This window comes from Grampus griseus (genome assembly GCF_964374135.1).
Source record: "Grampus griseus genome assembly, chromosome: 13".
Lineage (NCBI taxonomy): Eukaryota > Metazoa > Chordata > Mammalia > Artiodactyla > Delphinidae > Grampus > Grampus griseus.
The window spans coordinates 65,570,377-65,585,606 of NC_139007.1; positions in this window are offsets into that span (position 1 = coordinate 65,570,377).

Here is a 15,230-nt window from a genome sequence, read left to right on the forward strand (position 1 = left end):
TGTTCCTCTTTCCTGATAAAAATGACTGATACAATACAGAGTAAACAATTTGGCCACAAATGGAAATGAATTCTCATGTCAGCAAACATTATTGAAATTTACATGAAAAGCAATGCTGACAATAGGAAAAAAATATATACAGTATGATTAAAGTATGGATTTTTAAATACTTCAGTTTGTGATATAAAATAGTTTTTCCTTCAATTATGAAATATACAAGAAATTATTTTCTTTGTTGACCAATTAAGTAAAAATGTACCCAAGAAAATATATTTTCAACATATCCTCAATGTATGCTCTCTATATAGTAGAGTAAATATGTATATGTATAATCCCTAATGGAATGTGTATTTGGCTTCATTTATTTTATTATTTGAGATAAGATTAGCCAAATAGCACCACATATAAAATTTTTTCACAGTATATTTTATAAGGAAGCATTTGCAATAAAACTCGAAGCCAGAAGTTCACAAAGTGCTACCTGATTTTATCAAGGTATTAAATTCTTTAAAAAATAGATCCTCAACATATAAGTGAATCATTATACTTTATGAGGAAATGGAGAGACACCAAGAAAATCTTCCAAAGAGGTTCTCTGGTTATCATGTCAAAGTGCTTAAAAGAGTTGTCAAGCTTAAAGATTTTGTAAAGTCTTTTTTGGTGTTTCAAATAGACTAAAATTTTTGGAATTGACAAGTGACCAAATGTTTGCTGTAACTCATAATCATTGTAATCATTTAGCCATCACTGTCACTGTCCTAGAGTCTAGAATTTGTTTCCAACACATTCTGGGAATTGAGGAACAAATATATCCCTGAAGGGAAATGGAAATCTCAAGGTGTGGTTTTGATTAGCTGCTTCTGGTGAATTTGCTTGGGGTGTTTTCCCATCAGACCAGTCTGAAGTATTTCATATGACCCTTCTATTAGAATTAAGAACATAGAACCTGAAACAGCATGCATTTAGGTACCACCTCTACATGTACTATATGCAGGCAAGTTAAATTACATGCTTTTATCTCAATTTCTTCACCTGCAAATTGTGGATAATAAATTTTACTATTTAATAATTAGAAGAGTGCCTGGTGCAGATAACATTCAATAGCTAACCAAAGCTTTATTTTACATTGTCACAAATTTATTAATATTTCCTTTTTCCTGATTTTCAAATATTCAACTTTAGATAAATACCAATCTCGATTCCCAAAATAATGGTGTGGATAATTTCTAGTAAAGAGGGAGGAAAAATCCACTCATGCCATATATTTTTGCTTCAATTATACTTTTGGATTTTCTCTGTGAGACTATGGAAGTTGATGTTTGATAACACTATCATAGAAATCATTTATTGTGCCATACGGTATTCACAGAGCAGTTCAGCTTCTAGTGCTACTAGGGATCTGGAATTACAAGTCACCATAGCTATAACGGAGTACCTGCAAAATCCTTGGCCCATTTAACTATCAGGGTTCTTTCCATCCATCAATTATAATATAATACAGATAATTTCATAATTGTGTGAAGAAAAAGGAAGCTTTTGTTATCACCAGAGCCAATCTGACAAGGATAATTTTGTCTATGGCAGTTTTTTGCATCCAGTGTTAACCCATCATACAAGAATGCTGCCATTCTGATGGAAGTTCATACCTTGACTCCAGTCTCCATTTTCAAGTGGTGCTTTGGTAACAAATTCACTCAAGAGTATGTGTATAACAATACTTGGCATAAAAAAACTACTGAAAAATAAGAAAAAGAGAATATAATGTGGAAGATTCAGAAGAAGATAAATAGTTCCTTAGAAAATAAATAGTTCTTATTTTTTATAAGAAACTTTAAAAACATGATGAACTGACATTATAAATAAATTGTAAGTATACACAGACTATGAAGCAGGAGAGATCCATAGATAATCAAATTTATGTGAAAAGGCAACTAGTTAAGTTTAAATGAGAAATGTAGAAACATGGAAAGATTGAAAAGAATTTGAAATGCAATATCTCATTTAAAATGCATGTGGGAAGCAACAAATAAAATAACACATTGTCAAAAATCTTATTAGTAGTTTAAGGCAGAGAAAAGAGACACATATTAAAATAATGAAAATATTAAAAGATAATTATGGACAGCAGAGCATACAGATGTATACTAAAGCAATACAGGTGTCCCTGAGGGGGGAAAAATATTTGAAAAAAGAAACATCTTAAAATCTCTAATAAATAGCCAATTATAAATATTTGTTTGAAAATGTTTTGTTTTAATCCCTAGTTTAAGTATATTGTGGCAAAATTATGAATTATGTATTTCTATGTTATTTTACTTTCAAGGTTCAATTTCCATCCTAAAATATGGGCAATTTGTGGAAATTTTAAGAGAAGTGAAAAGAGGGTAGTAAACAACCTTTATGCAGGGCTTGCAATGTGCTAGACATTGTTCTACATGCTTTACATGTATTGACATATTTAACTTCAAAACAACCTTAATCCTCAAAATAACCTACATATCAGATGAGGAAACTAAAGAAAAGAGATGATGAATTTGAATAAGTTCTACCCAGCTAATAAGTGGAGGAGGCTTGGGCTTCCATGTAGCCTCTTTATCAACAACATCCATCTTCCTAAATAGAATACACACAAGAAGCCACATAAGGGCATGAATTTTTCTGTTCTATCCCCCACGTATGAAGAGTGTCTGATACATGGTAAACACTCAATAAATTTTTAAATGAATACATACATATTTTTACTTCAGCCTCTTTAATCATATTTTAAACAATACTATTTGCCTAGTCAGTTATAAATGTTAAAACATTTAAAAATTGTACCCCTGACATATTCTCTATAACCTTGAACATATTTTATTTTGTATATTTGGTCCTCTGTTGACAAAAGCTAAAAATTTGCGACTATGAATTGTTCCACAAATTACTCCCTTCCTCAAAGAGACTGCTGTCTCAAAATTTAATTTTAGAAATATAAATTGCCTCTTGGCTTTCATTTAACTTTATCCTAATTTATCTTAGTTCATGTTTACTTAGTTCATGTCAACTCTTTTTTCTCATTTTCTTCCACAAGAGATACATTGCTGGACTTTGATTTTTAAGCTTAATCATATAGCCTTCGATTTCACCATGAGTCCTAACTAATGTACATTATTTGTCATATTGGTATATTTCAAAACATTTATTCATGACTATCGTTTTCAAGGTATTTTTACTATTTGCTGTTGTTTCCTTTTTTACTTTCGACATGAGTTTTAATTTTAATAATAGTTACCTTAAAACAAAAAATACAAATAAGGACTTTTCTATAATTACCATAGTTAAAAAGTATAGTTGCTTGATTTTTTCCCAAAAGGAATTTAGTATAAATGAACTATTCTCTTTCTCATTATCTAATTCCTATCTTTGTTAGAGTATTTAGGTTATATCTTGAAAGATTAATATTATGTTTGTTTTCTGTCCAGAAATTCATAATCATAAATCTTTTCTTTTAGGCATCTATATTGCTCTAGAGGTATGTATCTACTATAGAAGGGCTTCAGAATGAAAGTCAATATTTACACACACATACACACACACACACACACACACACACACACACACACACACTTTGAAACTGGGTCATGACACTGAATTTCTGAGTCCATTACAAAAGAAGCCTACCACAAGTCAAAAGAGTCACCACAAAAGCAACAAGTTTATGCTAAATTAAAGGTTAGAAAAAATATATAAGGAGGAGGACAGTTCCTTGTCTCTGCTCAGAGAAGATCTGGTGAAAGTCAGTTACTTTGGGAGTGAGAAAAGACTATTACCACATGACTCTGAAGAAAGATAAAGGTTAAAGACCCAGGGCCAATCTGTAGAGGTCTGAAACAGGAAAATAATTTTTCAAGGAATTTCCCTCTAATTTATAAATATGACTTCATTTTCATGTTTGCCTACTTTTTTACTCTTCTATAATTGTTTATATCGTCTTTGTACACAGTATCCTTACTTTCTCCCTCACTTTCAACTTCCTTTTTCCCTTTGCAGTTGTCAACTTAAAAAAAGTTTGTCTTGACTGAATAAAATGGCTCTAAAATTGTCATGTAGAGTCAGATATAAAAGACTTCAGAAATGAAACAAGCAGTAACAAATTGAATAAAACCACGAGGTGAAGAAAAGTATTTGCGAGCTATGTTCTAATAGAAAATATTGGGTTGGCCAAAATGTTCGTTCAGGTTTTTCTGTAAGATTGTACAGAAAAACCCAAAGGACCGTTTTGGCCAACCCAATATCATCCACCCAGATCAAGCATTAAAAGATAAAAGGAATTAAAAAATTGTCGGTTCAAAAATGATAGTTGGTTAAGGTTAAAACTTGAAATATATCCATGGAATACAGGACATTGGATTTTCAAAGTCAATGAAAGGCTTGGGACTATGGTCCAACATGAACATAACAGATGAAGCTGAAGTTTAAGAAGCAGTTCAAGTGTTCAGTAGTGTCATGAGCAGAATATTTCTGCAAGTATTTAGCATCTGGCTTCCAATTTGTAGACAGAAATTTCATCTCATTCATGCACAGTCTTTTGATTCACTTAAAGTTATGCAAATGATCTACACCTCAGAAATATATATATACTAAAGTATGTAATAAAGAGGTAGCATATAATAAGATAAATAATAACCACATACATATATGTCCATTCCATAATATTAATTATATTCAGTTATGTTTAGGAACAGAGTGTATAATTATTAAGAAATGTAAGTTTTTATATTTTAAACATCTCTAATATTTTAAAAAATATTATTTACATTAAATTTTATGTCATAGCAACTTTACATTTTTCCATTTTAAATTCATAATAAAGTTTAGACAAGAGGTTTTAATTTGAAGTATATAACAGAATGTGATTTAATTTTAAACATTTTGACACTAATTAAGAAAACAATTTACTACATGTATATACTTTTAGTAAATATATGTGACTATCCTGTTTGTGAGAAATGTATATATTGCCATGTCAGAATGTTAACTGCTTGAAATAATCAAATATATTGAATTTACAATTATAGTTAACAACAGTTTGTCATTTATCACTTCATTTTGCTTACTCACAAACATCATTAAAATGATTGTCTTCTTTCTCACAACTGATTTCTTAAAAATTTCCCTCTTTTGTTCCCATCCTAAAATGTTCTCTTCCTCCTCATTGTAAAACTTTCCTCATTTGGCTTCTTGGTATGATACTTGTTTGTTTTTTCTCCTAGACTTGTAACCTTTAAACTCTGGTGTACTCCAGTACAGAATTTTCCTCTTTTCTATTTATGCTTATTCCTTGACAATCTCTGTGTGGTCTAAGGCCAGGTTTCTAACCTTTTTGTGCCCTTGTTTCCCATTTGTGAATTGGGACAATACCAAGCTTATAGAATTATGTGGACTAAGGGAATTAATACACATTTAGAAAAAACTGCTTACAATATGTTCTAAAAATGCTTAGGTTTGCTTACTATGAGACATATATATGTTATGTTATTATTAGTAATGACTCATTAGTCATCTAGCCTCATGGCTTTAAATACTTTTTATAGATCGATCACTCCCAGTTTGTACTTGTACTTCCAGCTCAGACCTTCCCCCAAATCCAGACTAATATACATAACTTCATTGTCAATATTTCCATTTGGGTGTCCTCTTAGTCTACTCAGGCTACTATAACAAAATACCACAAACTTGGCAATTTATAAACAATAGAAATTTATTTCTCATAGTTATGGAGGCTGAAAGTCTATTGAGACTTACCATCTATTCATATTTAAATGTTTTCATGTGTTGCAGGACTGACTTTTGTGACTGACTCACTGTAATAATTTTGGTTTTTTAGTATCTTTTAATCCGGAATAGCTTCCTCCATTCCCTTACCCCTCCTCACCACACAGAACTTTTTATAAAATAATGTCCTCGTCACCACAAAAAGCCAATATTAAAGGGAAAAATGTGATATATTACCCCTGAAATTCTGGATCAGGAAATCCAAATTGGAGGTAATATTGCTATGAGAGTCTGGAATTCCATTTTTTTAATTCTTAATGTTTTCTACGTTAGTAAGATGGAATCACATTAATATAAATGTGATGTGTCCAATGTAATGATAAAACCATAGAAATGCCTTTTCAAATGTGTAATAGGCTGCTAAACTCTGTGATTGTATACCACTGTTTTAAATTCTATATAGTACTACAAATTCTTCTATTTAATGTATTTTCTTCATACCTTTACACCTTAGAAGTAGTGTAACTTTCCATTTTTTTTATGAAAACCCACATGAATATAAGTCATGCTAGATGATAGATAAGGGGTGTTCACATCTAGGAATAGACTATTTATGCATCCCTAAGTTCTTCAACCATTCTTTCAAATTTTATCCTAAAATTATTATAAATATAGTACATAGCAGGCAAATAGTCACTTATCATTTTAAAGGTAGATGGATTTTTCAGAACATTAGTTTAACCTCCTTATTTTAGTCACTCTATATTGAAAACATGTAAAACATTCCCAGAAAATCAGTTATATTCTACAGTTGGTAATACTCTTCATATTTATTGAAAATGACATATGCATTTTAAAAAATCTATCCCTCTCACTGCTATTATTCAACAGAGTTTTGGAAGTTTTAGCCACAGCAATCAGAGAAGAAAAAGAAATAAAAGGAATCCAAATCGGAAAAGAAAAAGTAATACTGTCACTGCTTGCAGATGACATGATACTATACATAAAGAATCCTAAAGATGTTACCAGAAAACTACTAGAGCTAATCAATGAATTTGGTAAAGTAGCAGGATACCAAATTAATGCACAGAAATCTCTTGCATTCCTATACACTAATGATGAAAAATCTGAAAGAGAAATTAAGGAACACTCCCATTTACCATTGCTACAAAAAGATTAAAGTACCCAGGAATAAACCTACCTAAGGAGACAAAAGACCTGCATGAAGAAAACTATAAGACACTGATGAAAGAAATTAAAGATGATACAAACAGATGGAGAGATATACCATGTTCTTGGATTGGAAAAATCAACATTGTGAAAATGACTATACTACCCAAAGCAATCTACAGATTCAATGCCATCCCTATCAAACTACCAATGGCATTTTTCATAGAACTAGAACAAAATATTTCACAATTTGTATGGAAACACAAAAGACCCCGAATAGCCAAAGCAATCTTGAGCAAGAAAAATGGAGCTGGATGAATCAGGCTCCCAGACTTCAGACTACACTACAACGCTAGAGTAAGCAAGACAGTATGGTACTGGTACAAAAACAGAAATATAGATCAATGGAACAAGATAGAAAGCCTAGATATAAACCCACACACATATGGTCACCTATCTTTGATAAAGGAGGCAAGAATATAAAATAGAGAAAAGACAGCCTCTTCAATAAGTGGTGCTGGGAAAACTGGACAGCTACATGTAAAAGAATGAAACTAGAACACTTCCTAACACCATACAAAAAAAATATACTCAAAATGGATTAAAGCCTTAAATGTAAGGCCAGACACTATAAAACTTTTAGAGGAAAACATAGGGAGAACAGGCTATGACATAAAACACAGCAAGATCTTTTTTGACCCACCTCCTAGAGAAATGGAAATAAAAACAAAAATAAACAAATGGTACCTAATGAAACTTAGATGTTTTTGCACAGCAAAGGAAAACATAAATAGACGAAAAGACAACACTCAGAATGGGAGAAAATATTTGCAAATGAAGCAACTGACAAAGGATTAATCTCCAAAATTTACAAGCAGCTCATGCAGCTCAATATCAAAAAAACAAACAACCCAATCCAAAAATGGGCAGAAGACCTAAATAGATATTTCTCCAAAGAAGATATACAGATTGCCAAAAAACATATGAAAGGATGCTCAACATCACTAATCATTAGAGAAATGCAAATCAAAACTACAATGAGGTATCACCTCACACCAGTCAGAATGGCCATCATCAAAAAATCTACAAACAATAAATGCTGGAGAGGGTGTGGAGAAAAGGAACCCTCTTGCACTGTTGGTGGGAATGTAAATTGATAGAGCCACTGTGGAGAACAGTATGGAGGTTCCTTAAAAAACTAAAAATAGAACTACCATATGACCCAGCAATCCCACTACTGGGCATACACCCTGAGAAAACCATAATTCAAAAAGAGTCATGTACCACAATGTTCATTGCAGCACTATTTACAATAGCCAGGACATGGAAGCAACCTAAGTGTCCGTTGACAGATGAATGGATAAAGAAGATGTGGTCCATATATACAATGGAATATTACTCAGCCACAAAAGGAAAGAAAATTGAGTTATTTGTAGTGAGGTGGATGGACCTAGAGTCTGTCATACAGAGTGAAGTCATAAAGAGAAAAACAAATACCATATGTTACCACATATTTATGGAATTAAAAAAAAAGTGATTCTGAAGAACCTAGGGGGAGGACAGGAATAAAGACGCAAACGTAGAGAATGGATTTGAGGACATGGGGAGGGGAAGGGTATGCTGGGAAGAAGTGAGAGAGTGGCTTGGACGTACATACACTACCTAATGTAAAATAGATAGCTAGTGGGAAGCAGCCAAATAGCACAGGGAGATCAACTCGGTACTTTGTGACCACCTCGAGGGGTGGGATAGGGAGGGTGGGAGGGAGACACAAGAGGGAGGGGATATGGTGATATATGTATACGTATAACTGATTCACCTTGTGATACAGCAGAAACTAACACACCATTGTAAAGCAATTATACTCCAATAAAGATTTAAAAAAATTTTTTTTAAATCTATCAATGTGAACATGGTGGTTTATTTTTTCCCCTCATAGAGAAAAACATATAGAATACCTGAAGCATTTTGCCTTATGCATATCCCTATAGATACAGATGAATTTGAGAAGAATATAAATGATAAGGGAGAAACAAATAAATACATTTTTCTGAATTAAAGTAGGAGAAATACAACAAATGTCTCTATATCACATAGACTTTATGTTTCTGAATAACTCATGTTCCAGAATAATTCTGCAGATATTCAAGAAACTTGTTTATCTATTTGGTCACTCACTTATATTTTAAAAGCAATATAATCCTAGTGTTTTTAGATTGCTTACATTTAGAATTTCTCAGCATTTCCACATGCTTTCTGAATGAGAAACTTTTAATTCCAAAGATTGTTGACAGAACTGACTCAAGCACATTGGCTCATGCACGATATGTTGTCCCTTCTTTGGAACTGTACATATTGTTTTTCTTCCTCTTGTGGATGTTTATTTGAAGGATGAATAGGTCACTCTTAGCAGGAGAGCTATTCACGTGACTGCCAGATACTGAAGACATATGAGTCAGTTCCACACAGACTACAAATTATACATGCTGGATAAATCTATATTCATATTTGCACTTGACCTAAGCTTCAACTTTAAAAATAGATTTAACAGAAATTATACGGAAATTCAAAAATTGTTTGGCTAGGAAGCAAACAAGTTATGCAACACAATTTTATAAAGGAATGTTCCCTCTGCTGAAAGAGATCACATTAGCAGTGAAATACTATATGTCAGCCTGAACTTAAGCCCAAACCCAAGAACATATTGTACACAAAACTTCTCAAATCTATTTATCTGCTGTGTGATTGATAGCTACTACTGCAGTTTGGAGACCTCAGGACGGGATTGCCTTTCCATCCTTTGTCATTATAGAATATTCTTTGAATGTAGAGTTATAGCCCTTTCAGCGCCAGGGCTATTTCAGGAAAATAGCCCAGGTTTCTGGGTGCTAGTTAGCATATAAGAACCTGGGCTCAATAGGCAAGGAGCTGGTTTCAAATTCTAGCTCAGCCACTAACTTGATCACATGTAGAAATTATAACAACTGCATTAGTTTCCTCATTTGTTAAACATGGCTAATAATGACCCTACTTCACAGGGCAGAGTTCAGGTGTGCCTTATGTGACATAATCTTTTAAAAGACTGTCTGTTATATACCTACTTAAGATATGCTTGCTGTGTTTTTAATTAGGTCTCTTAATGTACTGTTGCACAATAAGCCTATAGTGTACAGATTGTGATTTTTGCAAAATTTTATTATGCATTCCAAGATCTCAGAAATATTTGTCCTGCCTCTTTTCCCTGTATATACAATTTTTTAAAAATTAGCCTGCTTTTAACAGGGAGCTGCATCAAATCAAAAGAAAAAAAACAACTAAATCTGCAGCAAACACAGATAGAATTTTGAATTCTACATCAGATCTGAATTCCTTCTTCCTTGTTGGAGCAATGGGAGTTGCTAGAGTAGGCACTGAAAATGTCTCAATTTGGAATTACCACTTTGTGTTTTTTTTAACAAGAAGACTTCACTATTCTCTTCTGAAATCTTAGATTTCAGAGGATAAGCTAATTTGAGCATCAGAAAGAAGATTTGTAGGAGAATGGTTGAATTTGGAGATTATACATATGTTTCTTATGAATTATTAATAGTAACCAATATTTTAAAGAATTGCACATATTGATTCTCACAGCAGTCTTATGAATTATTATTGTTCTAGTTTCACAGATGAAAAAAAAGATAATAGTTTAAGGATCTTTTCAGGTTTTCATAGGTAGTAGGTGAAATATTCGGAATTAAAACACAGATGTGACAAACTGACCAAACAATACTGTTTCGTGGTTAAAAAAAAAAATGTTTTAATCAAAATGCAGAGCCTGACTTTTCTCTATGCATTTCTATAGGCACTTCTGGGCAGGCACTAAGGCTGTTTACTAATTCTCTCTTTTCTATAATGCTATTAAATAACCAGAAAACTTACCCAAATGTCTGCATATTCCAGTAAAGATGTTTGGCTTAACATATGGCATTCAGATACTATCTTCTGAACTATCCCCTAGAGATATGGAGGCCAGTGCCCTTGAAGAGATAGGACTTTCTGATGTCAGTAATAAGAAAAGACCAAAAACAAACAAAAAACCTACATCACAGATCATCTTTCCCAGAACTTTCTGTTCCTGAGTGTCGACAGTGAGGATACTCATAGTTAGCAGAGGGGAGATGGGGGTGGCTACACAGGGAGGGACCTTGTAGGGGACATCAAACTGTTCTAGAACAAAATAAATATTTTTAGTCAGATTATCTAGTTATATGCTATTTCTGTCTGTTATCTAGTAGAAGTACTGTCTAGCCCTATCATGTTTCTTTCTGTTATCTAAGTTCTTTTGTTTAAATATCAGAAACCAGTTTCAGCTGGGCTATAGAAAGACTTTTTTTTTTTTATGCCATTAGTTCATGCTTAGGTTCATAAAAGTGGCAAATAATTCCCTGCATAACCAAAAGTGGAAAATCTGAAGTTGACTTTCAAAATAAATTACAAATAACTTCAATTGTGTCAAAAGGCATATAGAATGAAATAATCAACACCTGTGTAACCACTCCTCAGTTTATGAAACAAGACATTACAAATGGCTATGAAAACCTCAGTGTCTGCCACTCTGTCACCCCATTTCCCCATTACCAGGATACCATTACACTGAATTTGATATTTATTATTTTTACACACATATTTTTTAACCTTACTGCAGGTACTTATTTTTTTAAACAAGGTACTTTTTTTTCTGCTAGATTGCATAATTTTAAACTTTATACAAATAATATTATTCTCTTCATATCCTTCTACCTTTTTCACTCAAATTTACGTTTTTGAGATTTACCCATGTTGATACAAGTAACTCTAGTTCATTCATTGTCTGTTATATAACACTGTAAGGATACAAAATCTATTCCTTCTTCAGTGAGCATTTAGATATCTTCCAATTTCTTGCTTCACAAATGTTGCTGCTTTGAACATTTTACACATCTCAATATGCATAAGATCTTGAGTATTTATGAGTGGGATGGAAGGGGTATTACTATCTTCAAATGTGCTAGCTATTCATTAAACTTGTCTTTCCAAGTGATTACAGTATTTAACATTCTCATTAATAAGAAAAATTTTCAGTAAAACTAGACTATTAATTTCATGAGTATGAAAATTGTCTCTTTGTTATTGTAGTTTGTATTTTCCTGATTATTATTGAAATTTCATTTCATATTTTTATTGGTTTTTCATGTTTACTTGCTTGAACTGTCCTTTAATGTTATTTGCTTACCTTGCTATTTATAGACTGGATAGTTTGCTTAATGATTTTAAAGTGTCTCTGATGTAATCTCTACTAGACCCTTAAGAGTTACATACATTGCAAGTACCTTACCCACCTGTAACTCATAGTTGTTTTTTTCTTTTGTTGCATAAGCATTTTAAATTTTAATACAGTCAAGCATCATATTATGTTGTTCACAAATATCTTTACCAATGGCCATAACAAGATTTTTTTATACTTGCACATTGATCTTTATGTGTTGGGTAAATTGGGAGTTCAAATTTATTTTATTTTTCATAGAGAACCATTTGTTTAGATTTTTAAAATCATTTCCTCACTTCTCTCATGTCATTTTTTCATAGCTAATAAGTCTGTGTCTAGGCTTATTTAGTTCCATTGGTCTCTTTATCTATCTGTGAGCCAACCAACGTCTTGCTTCTATTGTCTGTGTTAGAAATACTCTGAAATTGGCACCTTTTTTTTTTTTTTTAATTTTTGGTGAAACATCTACAGAACTATCAGGGGCAATTTTTTTTCCCTTCTTCCTTTTCTCCTCTCTCTCTCTCTCTCTCTCTCTCTCTCTCTCTCTCTCTCTCCGTCTTTCTGTAGATTCATGTACTGATTCAATTCCTTCAATATACTTGTAGGTATATGGATGTTTGTTAATTCTCCTTAAGCCAGGTTTACTCAGTTATATTTTACTAAGAAACAGTCTGTTTTGTCATATTTCCATAATTTTCCTAAAGTAAGTTAATATATGCATTTTCTAGTTTCTTAGTCTCTAATTATAGCTTTGTCTCCTTTTTAATTTCTAATATTTTTGTTATTTCTACATACACTCTCATTTTCTTGATTCATCTCACCAGGGTTTTATCAATTTTATGAGCCTTATCAATTCAATCACTGGCTTTTTTAAACCCTCTGTTGCATCTTTGTTTGTCTTATCTAATTAATTTCTGCTCTATACTATTACATGTTATAACATTTTTGTGGATTATTCTATAATCTCTTTTTTTCAAACTTTTAAATGAGGTATTTGTTCATTTTTTTCTTCTTAAATTTAAACATTCAATGCCATAAATGACATTCAATTTATTTCTCCTAGATCCTGTTGGTTGAGCTCTGCACCATTGTCATTAATATTTATACCTAAGTATTTTCTAATTTCCATTATGATTCCTTCTTTGATCTATGATTCATTCAAGAGGATACATTTACTGCATTTTCATTAAGTTATTTTTACTTATATCTTAATTACACTGTTGTCAGATAAAACACTCTTCACAATAATTATTCTCTAAAGTTTGAAACATGGCTTATGGGCTAGCATATGTTAAATTATTTTAAAATTCCATGTGCTCTTGAGAAGCATGTGGATTTCTAAATTGCTAGATTCAGGATCCTATACATAGCCCTTAAGTCAAGCTTATTACTAATGTTATTTAAGGCATCTGTATCCTCAAGAGACATGATCAACCTGTTACTTGAAGAGGGGTGTTAAAATCTCCCACAATATTGGTGAATTTCAAAACACTCAGTGGTTATATTCATTTTTGTTTTATATGTGTTTAAGGCTATGTTATTTTGTAATGACAAATTTAAAATTGTTTCTTCCCAATGAATTATATTGTTTAATGTATGCAGTAACCTTTATTTTATAGTTTTGCCACCTAGTCTATTTTTTCTTTTGTTTAATCTTTTGATCTTTCTTTTGTTTAATATTATTTGCTATTTATTAATATTGTTATTATATTGTGATATATAATGTATATCATATATATATTATTTTCTCAGACTTTCTGTGCTTATATATTTTAGGTGTATTTCATGTAAACAACAGATTTTTAAAACTTGTATCTACAATTTTCCTTTAACAGGCAAATTAAGTCCACATGCACTTCCTATAATTATTGACATATTTGTATTTTTGCTAATATCTTTTTTGGTTCTTGCTTTTTACTCTGCACTTCCATATTCTTTCCCATATCTCATTGCATTTCTTCCTCATTTGGGGCTTATCATTCTTCTCCCTCTAGTACTTTGGACATCATATTTTATATTTCAATTATTTTAACTGTTATCAATTATTAAATGTTCATATTATTTTAGCAAAGTTTACAGTTAATATATTTTTATACTTTTCTTTCAAATAATTCTAGAACATTAGAAATTCTTAACTTCAATTAACTGTCATTTGACTTGCATTCTACTATAAGCCAATATTTTAGTTCCACCTTATTTTTACCTACAAAAGTGACCATTTTGATTTTTGTTTTATTCAGTCAAACTTTGTTTAGTTTTACTCATATGTTTACAGTTTTGCTGTTGTTGTTAACTGATCATGTTACATCATAGTCCTTCTTCTGGCTTTAATTTCTTCCATCCAAAATACACACTTTGGAAATTCCTACATAAGGGTCTTTTAGTAATAAATCTGTTTTTGTTTGCCTAAAAATGTTTTTGTTTTGGCTACATTCTTAAATTATTTTGTGCATGATTATGAAATACTATGTTGACAGATATTTCTGTGTTATCACTTTCAGTATACTATTTTACACTCTGGCTATTACGTACTGTTGTCATTTTAAAAATATGCTGTCAGTCTAAAAAATGTGTGTGGAGGGGCTGGCCATATTCAAATATTGCTTTTGTCTTTCTGAGTTCTATAGATTTACTAAAATTTATCTAAATTTGCATTTTACACAATTTATTTATTGGCTTAAAATATTCTGTGAATGTATATAAATTCAAACCCCAGATCTGCATGAAGATATGCTTCTTGTGCTTAAAAATATGAGTTATATCTATTTTTACCCCATTCAGAATTTAGGCCATAACAGATAATTCCTTGTTGTCTTACTTTGGCTTTTTTCCCTTCTATTCCACTATTGAATTAAGGGACTCACATATTGCTATTTTACATAGAAGACTCAATTACAGCACTCCAGCCTGCCTGGTCTCTTTCTATGCATTTCTTAATACTCAAACTTTTCTGTTACCAAGACTGGCAAATGTAGTACCTGACTACCCACTTTATTTTCTATTCGCTTTTATTTTTGATTCC